The sequence below is a fragment of the Ambystoma mexicanum genome, chromosome 1q, assembly GCF_040938575.1.
Source record: "Ambystoma mexicanum isolate Mex_15411 chromosome 1q, UKY_AmexF1_1, whole genome shotgun sequence".
NCBI lineage: Eukaryota > Metazoa > Chordata > Amphibia > Caudata > Ambystomatidae > Ambystoma > Ambystoma mexicanum.
This window is the reverse complement of record NC_090922.1, coordinates 1223248383-1223266426: the sequence shown is the minus strand read 5'-3', so window position 1 is coordinate 1223266426 and position 18044 is coordinate 1223248383. Positions and strand designations below refer to the sequence as shown.

Below are 18044 nucleotides of genomic sequence, written 5' to 3'. Positions count from 1 at the left end.
CTTCTGGAACTTTTGATATTTCGATGATCTTTGCCCTTGAGGGGCGCTGAAATTCACAGACAAACAGATCCCTGCTTGTCGGCCGATGGAAAGAAAGAGCACATGGGCTCTGTTCGACAAAAATGGGACTTGTTCTCGGAAAAGCTAGAAAAACGTAGAATAACTCATGGAGGAAAACTCGAGGACTCCCAACACTTGAACATGCGGTAAAAATCTGAAGATGGCTGCCAGAGGAGGAACATAGGGAGAGGGCAGTCATTGGCTCGAGGCAGTATGACCCAGAGTGCAGTGAAAGTGAAACTTTTTATTTTACTGAGGATTCCCGGCCTGACAACAGGGAATATTCATGAGCATGTGAAGCCATGCCAGACCCCATGCTGGAGAACTTTAATTACTCATACATCCCGTCCCTTTTCCTCCATCCTTGTGGGTCATTCCACCGAACAAAAACATAGGGTGGAGCTGTGACAACCTGCCTCATGGCTAGGACTTGAGAAGTTTCTTCAGAAGCACTTGCCCTAACTCTGCATCATGCATGGAACTGCTGTCCAGGGACTAGTGCCTACAGAAGGCCGACGGAGTGGCCCAAGTAGCCGCCTTGCTGATGATATCCCAAGAATCATGTCTCTGAAATGTGTCAGCCGTGGCCTTAGCTCTGGCCGCATGGGTACGAATCCCCTCAGGAACTGGTTTGCTCATGGGCGTGTATGCCTCTGAAATGGCCCGAACCATCCAATGTGCGATAGAAGCCCGAGAGCCGAGGGAGGATCCCCCAAAAGTCACAAACAATGCCTCAGACTTCCTGAAGGGTTTCATCCAAAATAGATAAGACTTCAGGACCTCTTGAGTTCCAAGGAGTGCAGGGCCCTCTCTGCTTCCGACTGCGGGTTCGGGAAGAACACCGTCAGGCAGATCTCCTTATTTAAATAAAAATGAGAGACCACCGTGGGTAAGACATTTGGGTGAGTGCACAAGATGACCATGTCGTTGTGAAATGAGGTTACTAGCGTGCACGAGGACAACGCCTGCATCACACTAACCCTGCACGAAGAGGTGAGAGCCACCAATAGAAAAGTCTTTAGCATCATCAAGCGGATGTCCACCGAAGCCATAGGCTCAAAAGGCTTGTGTTGCAGAGCTGCTAGAACCACATTGAGGTCCCAGACCGGATGCGTCTGTGCACTGGAAGAAACAGTCTCAAGGACCCCTTAAGGTGAGCCTTAACCACCAGGATGGGCACTGAAAAAAACGTGCTCAGTGGAATTCTTGTAAGCCCCGATGGCGGCAAAATAAGGGCGGCAAGTATCCACCTGGACTCCAGAACAAGCCAGGTGTACCTGAAAAACCCAACACGTCATCCAGAGGACAGGAGACGGGGTCCAGCCCTGTGTTGCGAGCCCAATGGCAGAACCTAATCCATTTGCTCTTATACTGGGACCGAGTCAAGGGCCTCATGACCTGCTGAATGATCATCTGAAAATTGAGCATGCTGAAGCATCAGCTGATCATAAACCAGGCTGCCAGGCCCAGTTTGGCTGGGGCTAGATGCTACACTTTCCCGACCGACTGCGGCAGGAAGCCCCTGCTGAGGACCGGAAGATGGACGGGACCCTGGGAGCACAACTTTATTTAATTTATTTACAACGCGCTGTAACAAGGGCCCATGGGCATAGCAGCGCAGACAAGACACACACTGTATAACAAGCTGAAATTGTATTACACAATGGCGATATGCAAGTGACATCTGTATCTGCCCCTATTCGTCAGGGTGGTCCCCATAGAAATAATAGTGCATGGACATCTGTCCTCGATGAACATGGGTTTAGCTGCCTTAATGGGTTCTGCCCTGGAGACGAACAGAGGGCTTTCACTCGGGTGAGTGGAAAGAGTGCGTTGACTCTTGATTATGTTTTTGTGAATCGATCTGGGCTAATATTAGTGAAAGATATTGCAATATCTCTATGAGAGGAAAGTGATCATTTACCCCTATGTGTCCTATTCAGTTCTACGAGCACAAGCGTATTTGTACGGTCATATGACACGAATGGTAATATATTTGTGAATAGTGGAGAGAATCGTATTCAATGGAATCCTCAAAATTTAGCCAAGGGTAAATTAGCCTCTGATCAACTCTTTCCTGTCTTTAGCGAACAATTTTAGAGTGATATGTCCTCTTCTAGCGACATGAGTGTAGTTTTTTCATCAATGATCAGCTCGATATGAAATTCGATTGGTAGTCAAAGGGTTTACAAGACTCCATATGAGCAAACTAATAAAATATTTCATAAGCGGAATAACTATGACCCAACGATTAATGCTGCAAAAAAACAACTACGAGCATACATTGGGGTATTGTAATCTCTAGTCTCATGGTTTTATAGTGCCATTGAATAAAATATAAGAATTAATAATGCCAAAAAGAACCATCAGCGATGGCTTACAAATCATAAAACCAGATGTGAAAACGAACGATGGGTACGTGTTGCTTATTTGGCTACAACTAATAACACCACAGCAATATGGAGAGAACTAAAGGCTGTGTCTAAGAATGACCGTCCTATAAATTGCGTTCCAGAGGAGATGTGGGTTCTATGTATAAATGCCACTTTGGGGTTAGTTGATCCAGCAGATGGAACAAGTTACTTACCTGTAACTGTTGTTCTCCAGCATGGGTCTGGCATGGATTCACATGCTCATGAATATTCCCCGTCAGGCTGGGAATCCTCGGTAAAGAAAAAAACCAGTATCAGTTTCGTTTCTGATCTGTCTTTCGTAGTAATAACCAATCACTGGTCTCTGCGTCATACTGACCACAGCCAATGACTGCCCTCTACCTAAGCACCGCCTCTGGCAGCCATCTTCAGATTTGGAAGCACGTGAAGTGGCAGTATGACCAAGTGAAGAGCCGCAGAGGGGTAGGCGGGAGGGTTCGCATGTGAATCCATGCCAGACCCATGCTGGAGAACAACAGTTACAGGTAAGTAACTTGTTCCTTCTCCAGCATGGGGTCTGGCATGGATTCACATGCTCATGAATAAAGAATACATAGCAGTACACACATGCACAACCACGGGAGGTGGCAAAGGCTCAACATTAAGCATCACATCAACTCAACATTAAGCATCTTACCTCCTCACCAGGCTCACCTCAGGCGAACAGGTTGCGCAGCACTGCTTGGCCGACCCTGGACTCCTCCCTGGAATCCCGGTCGACGCAGTAGAATTTCGTGAAGGTGTGCGTCGACCTCCACGTAGCAGCCCTGCATATGTCCAGCAGGGGCACACCAGATAGGAACGCCGTGGTAGCTGCGATCGCTCTGGTGGAATGGGCTCTCGGACGGCCAGGCAGCGGTCGGTTTGCCAACCGGTGACAGTACATGATACAGCCGGAGAGCCATCTGGAGATGGAAGCCTTCGAGAGAGCCTTCCCCTGATTGACAGGTCCAAAGTTCACAAAGAGTTGTGACGTCTTCCGAAAACCTTTCGTGCGGTCCACGTAGAACTTCAGCGCTCTAGCTACATCCAGCGAGTGCAAAGTCCTCTCAGCCGGCGACGAAGGCGACGGGAAGAACACAGGTAACACCAAGGGTTCGTTGAGATGAAAGTCCGACGGTACCTTGGGCATGAAGGAGGGGTGCGTCCTGAGCACTACCCTCGTGTCGTGGAAAGTCAAGTACGGGGCCTTGCAGGAAAGGGCCTGGATCTCTCCCACTCGTCGTGCGGAGGTGATGGCCACGAGAAAAGCTGTTTTCCACGATAGAAACTTCAACGGGGCCGAGTGCAGAGGCTCGAACGGAGGTCCCATGAGTTTGGTCAGCACCACGTTGAGCTCCCACGCCGGGGCCGGAGCCTTCACCGGCGGGAACGATCTGAACAGTCCCTTCATGAACTCTTTCACCAGACGATGAGACCACAAGGACGTCCGGCCCGTGGTTCTGGTGTATCGGGAGATCGCAGCAAGATGAATCTTGATGGACGCGTGTGCCAGACCAGCTTTGGCCAGCGTCAGCAGGTACGGCAGCACTTGGGGAGCCGTAATCCGTAGAGGGTTAATCTTCTGTGCGTAGCACCAGACAGAGAACCTCTTCCATTTGTGTCCGTAGCATTTAAGAGTCGAGGACGCCCTGGCCTTTGCAAGAACCTCTCTGCAATCGGCCGGTATGTCGTATCCTCCAAACTCTAGCGCTGCAGGAGCCAGGCCTGCAAGTTCAGCGACTTCGGGTCGTGGTGGAGGATGGCGCCTCCTTCCCTGGAGAGTAGATCCGCGTCCGCCGGCAGCTTGATTGGCGGGGACGCCGACAAGTCCAGAAGGTCCGGGAACCATATCTGCCTCGGCCACGCAGGTGCGACGAGGATCATCCTGCACCGTGACCTCTTGAGCTGGTTGACGAGCCGGATTAGCAGAGGCAAGGGAGGGAACGCGTAGAGGAACAGGCCCTCCCAGGGGAACGAGAAAGCATCGCCCATGCTCCTCGTCTGGGGAAACCTGCTGGCGAACCTCCGGCACTTGGTGTTCGTCGCCGTCGCGAACAGGTCGATCTGGGGTGTGCCCCACCGTCGGAAGAGGCGATCCACCAGATCCTGCCGTAGTTCCCACTCGTGGCACGAGCGCAGCTCCCTGCTGAGTGAGTCGGCGATGGTGTTTTTTATCCCTGCCAGATGAAACGGCACCAGAAGAATCCCTTGGGCGACGGCCCAATGCCACAGGTCCTGCGCCTCCTTGGACAGCGCTGGGGACCTGGTTCCGCCCTGTTTCCTGATGTAAAACATGGTGGTGGAGTTGTCGGTGAAGATCCTCACCACCTTGCCCTTGAGGGACGGAAGGAAGGACCTGAGGGCCCAAAACACTGCACGGAGCTCCAGGACGTTGATATGCAGGGACTTCTCCGTCGGGAGCCAGAGTCCCCTTGCGTGCAGATTTTCGGTGTGCGCTCCCCACCCTTCTAGGGAGGCATCCGTGGTCACAGTCACCTGGTGGGCTGGGGTCTGGAAGTCCATGCCCGCCGTCAGATGCGCGCGGGTGCCCCACCACCGTATCGCTCGTCGGAAACTCTCGTCGAGCTTGATCCTTTCCTCGAAGCTGCCCGTCGTCTGGATCCAGCGCGCATCCAGGAACTCTTGCAACGGGCGCATCCGGAGCCTGCACATGGGAATGAGGTAGATGCAGGAAGACATCATCCCGAGGAGGGACTTGATGGACCTCACCTTGGCCGCGTCGGCCACCAACATCCGTTGCACCTTGCCCAAGATGGTCCTGGTCCTCTCCTCCGACGGGGAGGCCAGAAGGGACACTGTGTCGAGCCTCGCTCCCAGAAACAGTGCGACTTGCGCGGGCACCAGGTGGGATTTGGCGTAGTTCACGGAGAATCCCAGGTCCGTGAGGAGTTGGACGGTCCTTGCCGTGTGGACCACGGCGAGCTCCCTCGTCTTGGCGCGGATGAGCCAGTCGTCCAGGTAGGGGTAGACGTGAATCCCCTCGCGGCGCAGCTGCGCCGCCACCGGTGCGAGGCACTTGGTGAAAACCCTGGGTGCCGACCGCAGTCCGAAGGGAAGGGCTTTGAACTGGTAATGACGCCCTTGGACCACGAATCTGAGGAATTTTCGGTGCCCCTTTAGGATGGGAATGTGGAAGTAGGCATCCTCCAAATCCAACGACGATAGGAAGTCTCCTTCCTCCAGCTGACCCAGGACGTGCTGGAGGGTGACCATCCGGAACTTCTGCGCCTTGATGAACTTGTTCAGGCGTCGCAGGTCCAGGATGGGGCGCCATCCTCCCGTCTTCTTCTTCACGAGGAAGTAACGCGAGTAGACTCCGGAGCCCCGAAGCCTCTTTGGGACGAGTTCGATGGCGCCCTTTCTGAGCATCGCCTTTACCTCCAGGAGAAGTTGAGGGACGTGAAGTTCTTTCCTGGCCACGGGGGGGACGCGCGGGCACCTTCTTTGAAACTCGAGCGCGTGGCCCCGGGCCAGGGCGTCCAGCACCCAACGGTCGGTGGAGATGGACTCCCACACGCTGACGAAGCCCGCCAGCCGGCCTCCCACCGGGGTGCTTCGGTGGGGGCCCGACCCCACGGCCGGTTCAATCCTGCTTGGACGCGGCCTTGCCGCCTTGGCCTCCTTGGCGACGAGGGCGGGGGCCGCCAGACTTGCCTCGTCCTCTGTAGGCCTCTTGCGACGACGAGCGGGCCGCTTGACGGTAGGAAGCGAAACCGCCGCCGGAACCTTTGGAGGCGCCCTTGCCTCCGCCGCTCCGAAAGGGCGTCCGCCGTTGCTGCAGTACTCCAAGGGCCCGGGCCGTCTCAGTATCCGCCTTGATGGCCTGAAGGGAATCGTCCACTGTACCAGAGTTCCCTGTCGTAGCGGGCCACGATAGCCAAGGCGTTGGCCGCTTTAATCGTCGTCGCCGCCGACGAGATGACTCTGCGTCCCATGGCATCCAATTTCTTTCCCTCGCCGTCCGGCGGGGAAGTCGACGTGGAGGCCGCACCCCCCCCCGCTTTCTTCCTGGCTGCCGCGGAGACGACGGAGTCCGGGGTATTGAGCCATCCGCGACGTCGAAGGCAAACGCCGTTGCCCATCTGGCGGAACCCAGTGTCGGCGATGTCCGTCGCCACGGTGATGGCGTGGTCCGAGGCCACCTCACCTTCCTGCAGGATCTCAAGGGCCTCCGCCCTCTTGTCGTCCGGCAGAAAATCCAGCAGGGGAGCTATCTTGAGTTCTTGAGGAGGGAAAGGCCCTCATCCCAAATGTCGTCCAACAGAGGCACTGCGAGGACCGTCTTCCTCTTGGTCTCGCGCCGTTGGTAAAGGAAGCCTTCCTTTTTCTTCTCCTCAGGGCAGAGTTGGAAAAGCTCGGATGCCCTGGCGATCATTGAGTGGAACGATCCAATCTCGTCGGGCGGAGAAGCCCTGGTGGGAGGCGACGACGGAAAATCCTCGTCGTATGCCTCGTCGTCCGTACCCGTCGCTGCCGTGTCAGTCCCCGTATCATCCCCTCGGGTGGACGGGGAGGAGGGCTGGACGGGGCGCGACGGTTGAAAAGGAGGCGGTGGATGGATCCTTCTTTTCTTGGTAGGGGGAACACCAGAAGGTCCCGGTTCTGGATCCCCCGACGGGAGAGGTTCCTCCGTCGGTAACGGTAGTCTCGTCCTGTCTTGCGGCGCTGGCAGAGGGGAATCCGACGGGCGAGCAGGGGCCCCGTCGGTATCCTCGACGATGTCGTCGTCGTCACCTGCGTCGGGGCCCATTCCGACGGGCTGGTCTTGTTCCACGCCTAGGCCGTGGCTTAAGACCTCGATCAGTTCCTCTTCTGAGGTTGAGGCCGAATCTACGACGACGCCCTGCCCCCCCTTCTTCCCCACGGAGGGTTTCACGGGGGTCCTATCGATGGGCACGAAAGAAGACTCCCTCCGAGGAGGCAGGGAGATTCTGGGCCCCGAGGCCGCCACCACTGGTGCAGCCTCCACAGGCTGGGCCAGGGCCGCCGCGACCGTTTCGATAGAGGGCTTGGTCGAATGGATCAAGGCCTTCACCACCTTAGGTGCGCTCACCGCCTTATCCTTGAGGGAGGGGGCACTGCCACGCTCCTCCTCTGCCTTAGAGCTCGACCGGGGTCTCTCCAGGAGCTTCGCCGGGTGCTCGGCCTTCCTCTTACCCGACCCAGAGCGTTGGCTCGTGGTTGATGGTGCCGGGGAGGGTGCGCCCTGCCTGGCGCCCGTAGAGCCCGACCGTTCGGCGCTCCCGGTGCCAGCGGACTCGCGGTGCTTGGCCTTATGTTGGGCCCCCGTCGCCGGGGCGCCCTCAAAGGTCTTAGAAGACCGCTCAGATTTCTTCTTCTTCTCGCCAGACGGGCTCTTACCCTCCAGCCAGCTGGCGAGACGTTGATGGCGGTCCTTCATGGTCCGTTCCGACATGTTGCCGCAAAACGCACAGTCCTTCTCCACGTGCGTCTTGTCCCCATGAAGGCAGTAAAGGCAGAAAGAGTGTTCGTCCTCCTTGAAGACGTTCTGCAGCTGGCATCCAGGGCAGGCCCTGAACAGCTTTCCGGGCGTCGAGCTTCCCTTCTCCTGGGCCATCTCCGAGACCGGGCCTGAGAAGCTTCTGGAGTCCTCCGAAGTGTAGCTCGACGAAATCTTCACCCTTGAGGGGCACAGATGAATCCGACACGGGTCCCCGTTGATCGGATGTAGGATCGGTGGAGCTTGAGGCTCTTTTGACCGAAAGAATCGAAGTTTTTGTGAAAAAGCGCGAAAAAATAGCACTAACGCTCGAGAGCAATAGCACGAGGATCCCAACACATGAACGTGCGGTAAAAATCTGAAGATGGCTGCCAGAGGCGGTGCTTAGGTAGAGGGCAGTCATTGGCTGTGGTCAGTATGACGCAGAGACCAGTGATTGGTTATTACTACGAAAGACAGATCAGAAACGAAACTGATACTGGTTTTTTTCTTTACCGAGGATTCCCAGCCTGACGACGGGGAATATTCATGAGCATGTGAATCCATGCCAGACCCCATGCTGGAGAAGATGTAATTCCCATGCCAGACACGACCTGGACATGTAAAGCTACTATTTCTGACATCACACTAATAATTGAGAAGCTAAATAGATCTTGTGCGTCTATGGCAGAAGCTCATGGCCTGGGACATCCCCATGGGGCTGCATAGGAGGATCATGCTGCTCCACACTGAAACTAGTGTTAAGGTGCGCCTAAATGGTGAATGTCAACTGTCTGCTCTATTCCCACTGGGAGCGGAGATAAGCAAGGCTGTATTGACGATGCCACTCAATTTAACCTATATTTAGCTGATCTACAACTGTCGTTTAACAATCGCCATATATGTCCAGTTAAAGTAGGTTCCCACCGTCTTAGCTGGCTAGCATACGCATATGATCTGTTTCTTCTTGATTATATACCCGAGGGACTCCAATCCTTGATTACTGGACTAGGAGTCTTTGCTAATAAAAAAGGTCTGCAGGTAAACATTGAGAAAAGTAAGGTTATGGTGTGTGCTGGCAAACAAATTAAAGGTGAAAGCCAGTTGGTTCCTTGATGGAACAAAATTTGAGTGTGTCAAATCCTATAAATACTTAGGGTTGTATGTTGATGACGCACTCAACTGGAAACTCCATTGGGAAGAAACTAAAAATAAATGCTTGAAACTGGTAGGTGCCATTAGCTCTTTCATTGGGAGGAATGGTGGATACTCTGTAAAGACAATTGTGCTGTTATATTCTATGAAAATTGTACCTGTGCTAACCTCTAGCATTGAGATTTGGGGCCATGCGTTTATAACATACCTCATTAAATTTGAAGCACGATTGTTATGAGCATTATTTGGTATGCCGCAATACTTATCATTAGAATGTATCTATTTGGAATTTAATTTGACTGGGATTGCATCTATTTTATATCTCGAACGTTCATGTGCTATGTGAATTTACTAGCCTTGTGTAATGACATAACTATGGTCGATTATGTTAAGGCATTTATGTGCCTTGAAAATCACAAGCGTATTGGAACTCTAGGAACAGTACTAACGCTTTTTAATCAATGGAATAATGATTGTGAGCTACCTATACTATCAACTAACGTCTATCAGATTAAATGTTGGCTCAAGCAAAAAATACTTAATTGTAGTCACGATAATAATATGGTTTAATTATCTACTAAGACCAATAGTGGCCCGGTTATTATCTATAGAAGTCTCTGCAGTAGTAATCCAAAATACATTGAAGCCTTTCCAGAGGCCTGGATTATAAAATGTTACATATTACCTGACTGTTTGGGACCCAAGATGTTATTCAATCTCAAGTGATCCTGGATGTGTTGGTGTGCGACCTTATCCAAGATTTTAGGCAAAAAATGTGTATTTGTTATTGAGCGGTAGTTCACCGCCACTGATGGGTCTAAGGATGTTTTTTTCAACAAAGGGCAAATCGGTGCAGGCACAAAACTTTCTTTAAAAGAACAGTTAACAAACTTAGTGATTAGAGGGACAAGAATACAGGCACACGATTTGACAACAGTAGCCGGGCAGGGATCACCCTTGCAGTTGGTTTAAACTTGCCCATTATGTCTCGTATCACTGTTTCGGTTACTTCGGGAAAAAAAACAAGGATTTTGTCCAGGGCAACTTTTTATGTTGCCGCCAGGTAAAGTTTCGGGCATGAGGGACCACTTTGCTGAAATATCAGCCTTGATGTCTTCCACTTTACAGCTCATGGAGTTCTGAATGTGCTGGCGCCATTGTTTGTCTTTATCAATAAGCAATGGTGGGAGACAGGGATTGACCAGCTCCCAAAAGATTTTAAACAGTTCTTCGGAGCTAGGAGCTTCATTTATCCTTTTCTCATGAGACCGCTTTTTTGCCTTGAAGAAAACATTTTTGTGATTCCTGACCCCCTCTGCATAACTAGCCTTATTATCCAGAGTGGGATATTTTTGCCAAAGTTTTAAAGCTTTGTCTTTAAAGGTTTTTCGTCTGTCAATGTCTGTAGTATACCATGGCTTTGAGAGGTGGGCTTTAACAATTTCCTGTTTGAGAGGTGTCAGAGAATTCACTACAGACAGCATCATGTCATCATAGGCTGTAACTAATTTATCAGCCGTATCCAAGTTATCAAGATTACTAATTACAGGAGCAAAAAAAGGATGATGTGCCTGCAGAGTCAGTTTGTGTAAATTCCGAAAGAGACTTTTCTGATTAATTTTTCTAGAAGCAGGCACAATTTTAAGTAGCTTAAAATAAACCAAGTGATCGGACCATGGACAGGTGTCAACCCTAATATTGTCCACTGACAGACCATAAGAGGCCACCCAGTCCAGAGTCCTACCTGCATTGTGTGGAGGATGCAGATGTGTTGCTCAAAAGTCGGTCCTTCGAGTGATGTCTGGACAGCCTGGGCCAGAGGGTCCTTAGCGTCATCAAACCCCAAGTTAAGGTCACCTACTACAAGGACTCTAGATAGTGGTTTGAGTGAGGTGCCAAACCAGTGATTAAAGTGAAGCAGGAAATCTGGCATGTTCTGTGGCGGGCGGTAAAGAAGAAAAATATTTACTGTGGTGTTGGGGTCTAGTAACATTTTTATGTGTAAAGTTTCGCAACCATCAATGCCCACAGAGTTAAGGCTGTGTATATTAACACCATTTGCGAAAGATGAGAGCCACTCCCCCTCCATTCCCCACAACTACAGCAGATCCGAAAACCAGGGTCTCGAAGGCCAGTGGGTGGCAACCAGGATGAGGCTGCAACCTGCTGAGGCCCCGAAGTTGCTGAAAGTCAGTTGGAGCATAAGGGTGGGCGGGAACGCATAACACCTGCAGCCGTGTCAGCAGATCTGGAAGGCGTCTCCCAGAGACCCCCGGCCTGCCCATAATGCAAACTGGGGGCACTTGGCATTCCGGGGTGATGCAAACAAATCCAAGTCCGCAAACAGAGGCAACAAGGAGTCGTCGTGCAACTCCTAGTCGTGGATGTTGAACCCTGAGAGACTCAGCTGGTCCACTTCTACATTGCTATCCCCCAGCAGGGCCCATTGTTTCTTCTCTGTAAGGGCCCATTCCCAGATTGAAACCTCTCCATGCATAGGAGGGGGAGTGGGGACTGGTGCCACCCTGCTTGTTCAGGTAAAACATTGTGGTAGAATTGTCTGTCTTGACCAGAACAGACCTGTCTCCAAATAGGGGGGTGAGGGTCAGGCCCATTGCCCATAGCTTGAGTAGATTGATATGCAAGAGGGCTTCCGTCCTGGACCATGCTCCATGAATCTCGTAGCCCCCAGCCCGAAAGTCTGTCGTCACCACCAGGGAAGGCTGTGGTCGGGTGAAGGGGGCTCCCACTGAAACATTGTCATCATCCATCAGCCACCAGCGAAGATCGGGAAAACGGAGCAGTAGAATTGGGATCCTGTCCAACTGAGACCCTGTCTCCTGATCCCAATTGGCCGCCAGGTGGGGCTGGAGGCACCTCATCTTGAGATGGCTGTGCTGTACAGTTAGCATGCAGGAGGGGGATCAGGCCCAGAATGTGCTTGCAACCACCATGCCAGGGTGGTCAAGTTGGCCAGAAATTGCACCACCGCCTTGCCGAGGGACATCAGTCTCTTGGGCGTGGGGAACACCAGCTGAACAGTAGTGCTCCAATGCACCCCTAGGAATAACTGATTACCCTCAGGTTGCGGGAAATCCCAAGCTGATGAAGGTTATCTGCCAACCTCTGGCTGGAGTGCACCACCGCTTCTGGTGACCCCACCCTCACAACCAGTCATCCAAGTAAGGGTACAGGGGATGTCCCTCCAAGAAGAGAAGGCCCACAACAGCATCCATCAACTTTGTGAAGACACCAGGGTCCGAGTTCAGGCCGAAGAGCAGCACTTTGTTCTGGAAGTGGTACGACATAATCGTGAACCGCAGAAACCTCTGATGCGGTTGATATATGGGTACATACAGATATGCATCCTTGAGGTCCAGGAAACACATCCAGTCACCTGCACAGAGAGACTAGGCTATGTGAGCACGCTTAATCCTCTTGAAGCGCTCCAGCGGTAAAGACAGGTTTAGAAATGACAGGTCCAGGACTAACCGCAGGCCAGCCCGATTGTTCTTGGGTACCGTAAAAAAAAAAATCTGGAATAGTAACCGAAGTCCTGGTCTGCAAGAGGAACTGGTTCTATCACCTGCATCACCAATAGAGACAGGATCTCCCGTAAAAGAGTCAGGGACCCGATCTGAATAAGAGGAGGAGAGGATGGTAGAGGTAAAGGAAGAGGAAGACTGAAGACCGTGAAGACTACAAATAAGAGTCATGGGTTGCTGAAAACAGGCTTTCAGGTGTCCTGGAACAGAGTTAAAAAGCGCCCCCACAGGCGAGCTGTGTTCCCTAACCCAGACGTCACTGCTTCTTAGTGTCAGAGGCGCGGGCAGAGGAGTGGGAGTGGAACAATCGGTGCAAAGTCCACTGCTGCATCCTTTGGCTGTTGATGCTCGATTGTCAGGCATCCGCGTACCGCAGTCTCAAAACCCCTTGAAGCCGGAGAATGTTTGGTGTTTGAACTCGGTCCTACCCTGGGATTGAGGGAAGGATTTCTGGCTGGGGTTCATCAGACTGGCCAAGGACTTGGCGGTTTGAGTGGATGTTTTCTTCTTCGTCATTTCGCATAAGCGGACGAATGAAAAAGGTCCACGCCCTCGAAGGGCAGATCTAGGATCCGCTCCTGCATGTCAGATGAAAGCTTTGTGGCGTGCATCCACGCCGTCCTTCTCATCTCAACCCCAAGATACATCCCTCTGCTGGCTGTAGCGATGTGGAAGACCGAAGACTCCATGAGGTCTTGCGCAATGTCCCGGGGTTCTTACATACCCGCTTTGAATGAGGCTTCTTTGTCTGAAGGGAGGTCGGCCAGAAAATGCTAGAGCCGCAGCCAAGATAGCGTCTTTGTAGGCCTGCCGCAGCTGTAGTACTAAGATGAAGAACCAGCGCTTTCCCAAGGCCTCAAGGACTTTGTCCTCCTTTGAGAGGCAACTGGAAGCAGCTCCTGCGGACGAAGATGAAGATGGTTTAGAATATAGCAAGGCCGCGACCACCACAGAGGAATGGAGCTGCGGGTGGGAGGCAAGGAGGATTGGCTCCCCATCCATCAGCCTAAACCTGCTGTCCAATTTCTTGTTCATCTGGGTATTGTCCCTGGGCTTCTCCCAAACTTTCTGTGCCACCTGCAGCACATCGTTCACGCGCCGCTCCTCCATTTTGAAACCTTCTGCCATGCCCTGGGAGGTAAGCCGCAGAGGCTCTGAGCCAGGAGTGGCCTCAGACACAGTAGGATACAGCTTGTATCTTGCACATGAAGCAGAGGCGGCAACCTCAGATATACCTCTGGTAGGCGCTAAGTACTCAGCCGGACAGCCGGTAGTTGAAACGCCCTGGGTAACTGCCTTGGAGCAAGCTGGGAGCCCTCGGCATATGTGTCGGTAGCTGAGCTGGATCTAGCCGAGGAATGATTCTTGGAAGTGGCACTCGAAGATCCCTTACCCCTGGGGTAGAAGCGGACGAGCCTTATGGTACATCCGAGGATAGCCTGGTAGGACCCCTGAGCACATCCAGCTTGAGAGCCGGTAGCCTAGAAGGCCTCAGATCTGTCCCCGGACCGCATGGAAGAGCCCCTGGGGCCCTCGACTTGGGAGCTGGTAGCCTTAGAGGCCTCGGGCCTGCCAGAATCAGAATGCAAGGAACCCCAATCCGTGAGAACCTCGAGTAAGGAGTTTCTGCGCTGTGGAGCCATGCTGAACAAAGGGCCTACATTGTCTTGATGAGAGGTCCCGGGGACAAAGTCCTTAAGATGGGAAGGAGGAGAGAGTGGAAGCTCTCCCTCAACCGCTACAAATTATTCTTCAATTCCCATGTGACTGAGAGCGGTGTAGGCCGCACATGAGTTGCAGTGGTGGTCGGGCCCAAAACAAACAAGACAGAGTGCATGGGGGTCCGAGGTCTGGAACAAGCGGTCGCAAGAGGCACATCTCGTGAATCTTCCTGCGGCTGGCATGTGCTGTGGAGGTGAGGCACTGAAAGGGAAGTGAAATAAGGAGTGAAAAACAAATGGGGTGCAAGCAGAAAGCTAGAAAAGTCTCTGCGCTGGCTGTCAGGTCTGCCATCGTCCTTGCGGAAAAAAAGACTGAGGTGAGGTGGCGGAGGCCGCGCCACTGCATACTGTACTTAATTTAAAGGGAAGCTCTATTTTTCACTGCCAAAAGTTCCGGTATCATCCCCATGTTGGTGGACGCCCACAAGGATGGAGGAAAGGGGACATGACGTAGGAGTATGTCGTTTAGAATGTCGGAATGCAGCTCTCACTCATGTTTAGAGGGTTGATTTGTGCTGTGCGTCTGCTAGGCAGTTGTGTTACCCTGGACATGTTGAGATTGTGATGAATTCCTCTTTGGAGGCACCATTTCTAGATTTTCTGTGCAAGTGTGGATAGACTGAGGGAGTGAGTCTCACCCTGCTTGTTGATTTAAAACATTGCCGTTGTGCTGTCTGTTATAATCAGCACATTCTTCCCTATTGATTGATGCTGGAAAGCTTGAAGCGCTTTGTGAACTGCTAGCAATTCTAGAATTTTTATGTGTTTCCTGAAAAGTGCGTGTCCACATTCCCTGCGCTGTTTAGTCGAGACAACGGGCTGCCCAACCTGAGAGCGATGCATTTGTTGTGATTGTAAGGTGGGTTGACAAAAAGGTTTCCCCTGTAACATGTTTTCTTTTGTCCACCACTGAAATGCTGACACCAGTGTTTGGGAAACCTCCGCTAGATATTCCCAATTGCCTTCTGCCTGTGACTATTGGTTCGCTAAACACTCTTGGACTGGACTCATATGTAACCCTGCATGTGGCACGATGAAGATGCATGATGCCATCATGCAGAGTAAGCACATTACTTTCCTGTATGTTGTCTGCTGACCTGCTGTATAACAAGGGATCTGTTTTATCAGGTTTTGGACCCTCTCTTGTTGGAGGGAGAAGACTAAAATATCTTTGGAATGAATTACCACTCCTAGGAATTGTTTTTGGTGGCTGGAGATTAGGCTTGACTTCTTTTCATTGATAGAAAAGTCCAGCTCGTGCAGAAGATTTATTGTTTCAAATGTATTTTGTTGACAGACTTCTTGCGACTCTCTTATTAGCCAGTCATCCAGATAAGTGTACAGTGGAATATTTTCTCTGCGTAGATGCGCTGCCACCACCACTGCTCTACTTTGAACCTTATGTATTTTCGATGTGCTGTAAGCATTTAAATATGAAAGTGTGCATCTTCCATACCCAATGTTGGAATGAAGTCTCCCCTTTTGAGCAGCAGGATGACTTACTGTAACATTACCCTTTTGAATGTTTGTGGCTTGACATAAGTGTTTGCTGGTCTTAGGTCGAGCACCGGGGTGGTTTTGTTTTGCCTTTCTTTGAAATAAAGAAGTAGACCGAATAAATACCCTTGTTCACCTCCGATGGTGGAACGAGTTCTATGGCTCCCTTTTGTAGCAGTGTCTGTACTTCGTTTTGTCGAATTTGTAGATGTTTTAATGGTATTCTTCTGGATCTTGGCGGGTGATCATGTAGTTCATAAAAAGTCCACGCAATACTTGTTTCTCACTGTTAACAGCACCCACTCTCTGACATTCTCCCCTCCCATACGTGGGCAAATAATGTTATGCGACCCCCTTCATGGGTGATATGGGAGGGGACCTGAAACAGTCATTGTTTTGTGGAGGCAGGTGTTTAGGGGAGTTTTCCTAAAGTCCTAGTGGGATTAAGACTTAAGTAAACTATGACAGTGGTTTGTAGATCTACAAATCTTAGTATTAGTCTGTACTAACTCAGGGCCTTGGTAGAGTGGCAGAGCAGTCAGGCTTATCTTAAGAGGAAGATGTGAGCTGTAGGCAATTATACTGAAACTTAGTCAGACATGCACACCAACTCTTACACGTATAGTTCATATAAAATTATATATTTATTATATATACACCACAATCACTTTAAATACTTTATACGTTTACACTAGAACAGTTCAGAATACTTGAGAATACATTTCAAAGGGCACTTCACGTTTGTATTTGTTCGCGGTTACATTGTAGCAAGGTTAGAAAGGGAAAATAATATTATCGTATTATTGGTTATTACACGCACCTGCGGTTTTTAACAGTTCATACGGTAATACATTTTCTCTGCAAACACATATAGTAAAGTCACTTAAAGGGAGGAAAATGGTTAGTTAGGGCAACATTAGCCTGGTTCAAGGTTCTAGAGAAGGCATCTTCGCACAGCAAGTCTTTTAAGTCGAAAAACGCAACCCTAGCTATAGACCGTTCGGAGAGGGATCAAAGTCTTGATAAGCGTCAGAATTCAAAGAGTGCCTGAGGATTTCTTCCAGTCTCTAGTGATATAGAAGCAGCAACTTAACTAACAAAGGAGACCTGTAAAAAGAGTCAATGAAGTGACACAAGCAGCGGTTTGAGTTGGAGGTAATCCTGGACACCTCTAGGTGCCCTCAACGGTCTGGAGCGACTTCTTGGAAGTAGGTAAACAATACTTTTTTCCCCACAGTACCTTAGGTTAGAAGAAAATGTTCGTGCTGGATGCTCCGCGATATTGCAGCTCTGGACCCCACCCCTGGATTCCTTGGTCGGATGACTGAAGGCAGGACAATGGACAGGGTCTCAGCAGCATTCTCAAGGGAGGACCTGGGGCACGACTTTCAGGCACTCTCGAGCCTAAGCGGGGATACTCAAGGGTTCCCGCCAAAGGCAAGACACAAACACTGACCTCCCCTCCCAGAATGGTAGAAGAAGGGCAAACAAAGAACAACCATGCTAGTAATGGCGAAAAAAAGAAGAGAGTCCTCAAGTTGGTACTTGGGTACCCCTATTGTGCACTACCAAGGCTATGGACATAGACTGCAGTATAAAAACTATACAATAGTTGGAACTAGGAATGGGTGGTAGACAATTGACCAGCATCTGAGGAGTACGTTTTCTGCCCTGCAGTACTTGAGTAGCTTTGGCCAAGAAAAATCAAACAATTTCACTGGGTTCCTCTTTGATGAAAAGATCGATATGAAATCTGGTTCAATGTCTTCTGTGTTTCATGGTCCTTCTTAGCAGTTTCCAGGTCCTGGTCGGCTGCTTTACCAAATAGTACCACGCTTTTTTTTGGCATACTTAGTAATGTAGCTTGAGTCTGTGCTCTAAAGCCAGAGATTCTGAGCCAACCAGGTCTATTTATTGAGGTTCACTCAGCAATGAATCTACCAGCAGTATCCTCTGTGTCTATGGTGTATTTTAGAACTGAATGTGCAGTTTGTTTCCCTTCTGCCAATGCTTGGAGTATTTCAATTTTAGGGGGTTCATGGACATAGTCAGTACTTCTACATGGTCCCATTGGGCTGTATTGAAACTAGCCAATATGGCTGTGTTATTGCCAATGCACATTTGAGGTCGCCACCTATTTGCGCAGGGCAAAACATCTTTTTTCTTTCTTTGTCAGGAGGGGCCTCCAACA

The 18044-nt window shown here is 50.8% G+C and overlaps 1 protein-coding gene across 3 annotated transcripts in view; it reads right to left on the bottom strand.

Annotated features, from left to right (window-relative positions):
* Nucleotides 1-18044, bottom strand: part of JAK1 (Janus kinase 1) — a 1055078-nt gene that overhangs the window by 206104 nt on the left and 830930 nt on the right. The window lies entirely within an intron of this gene.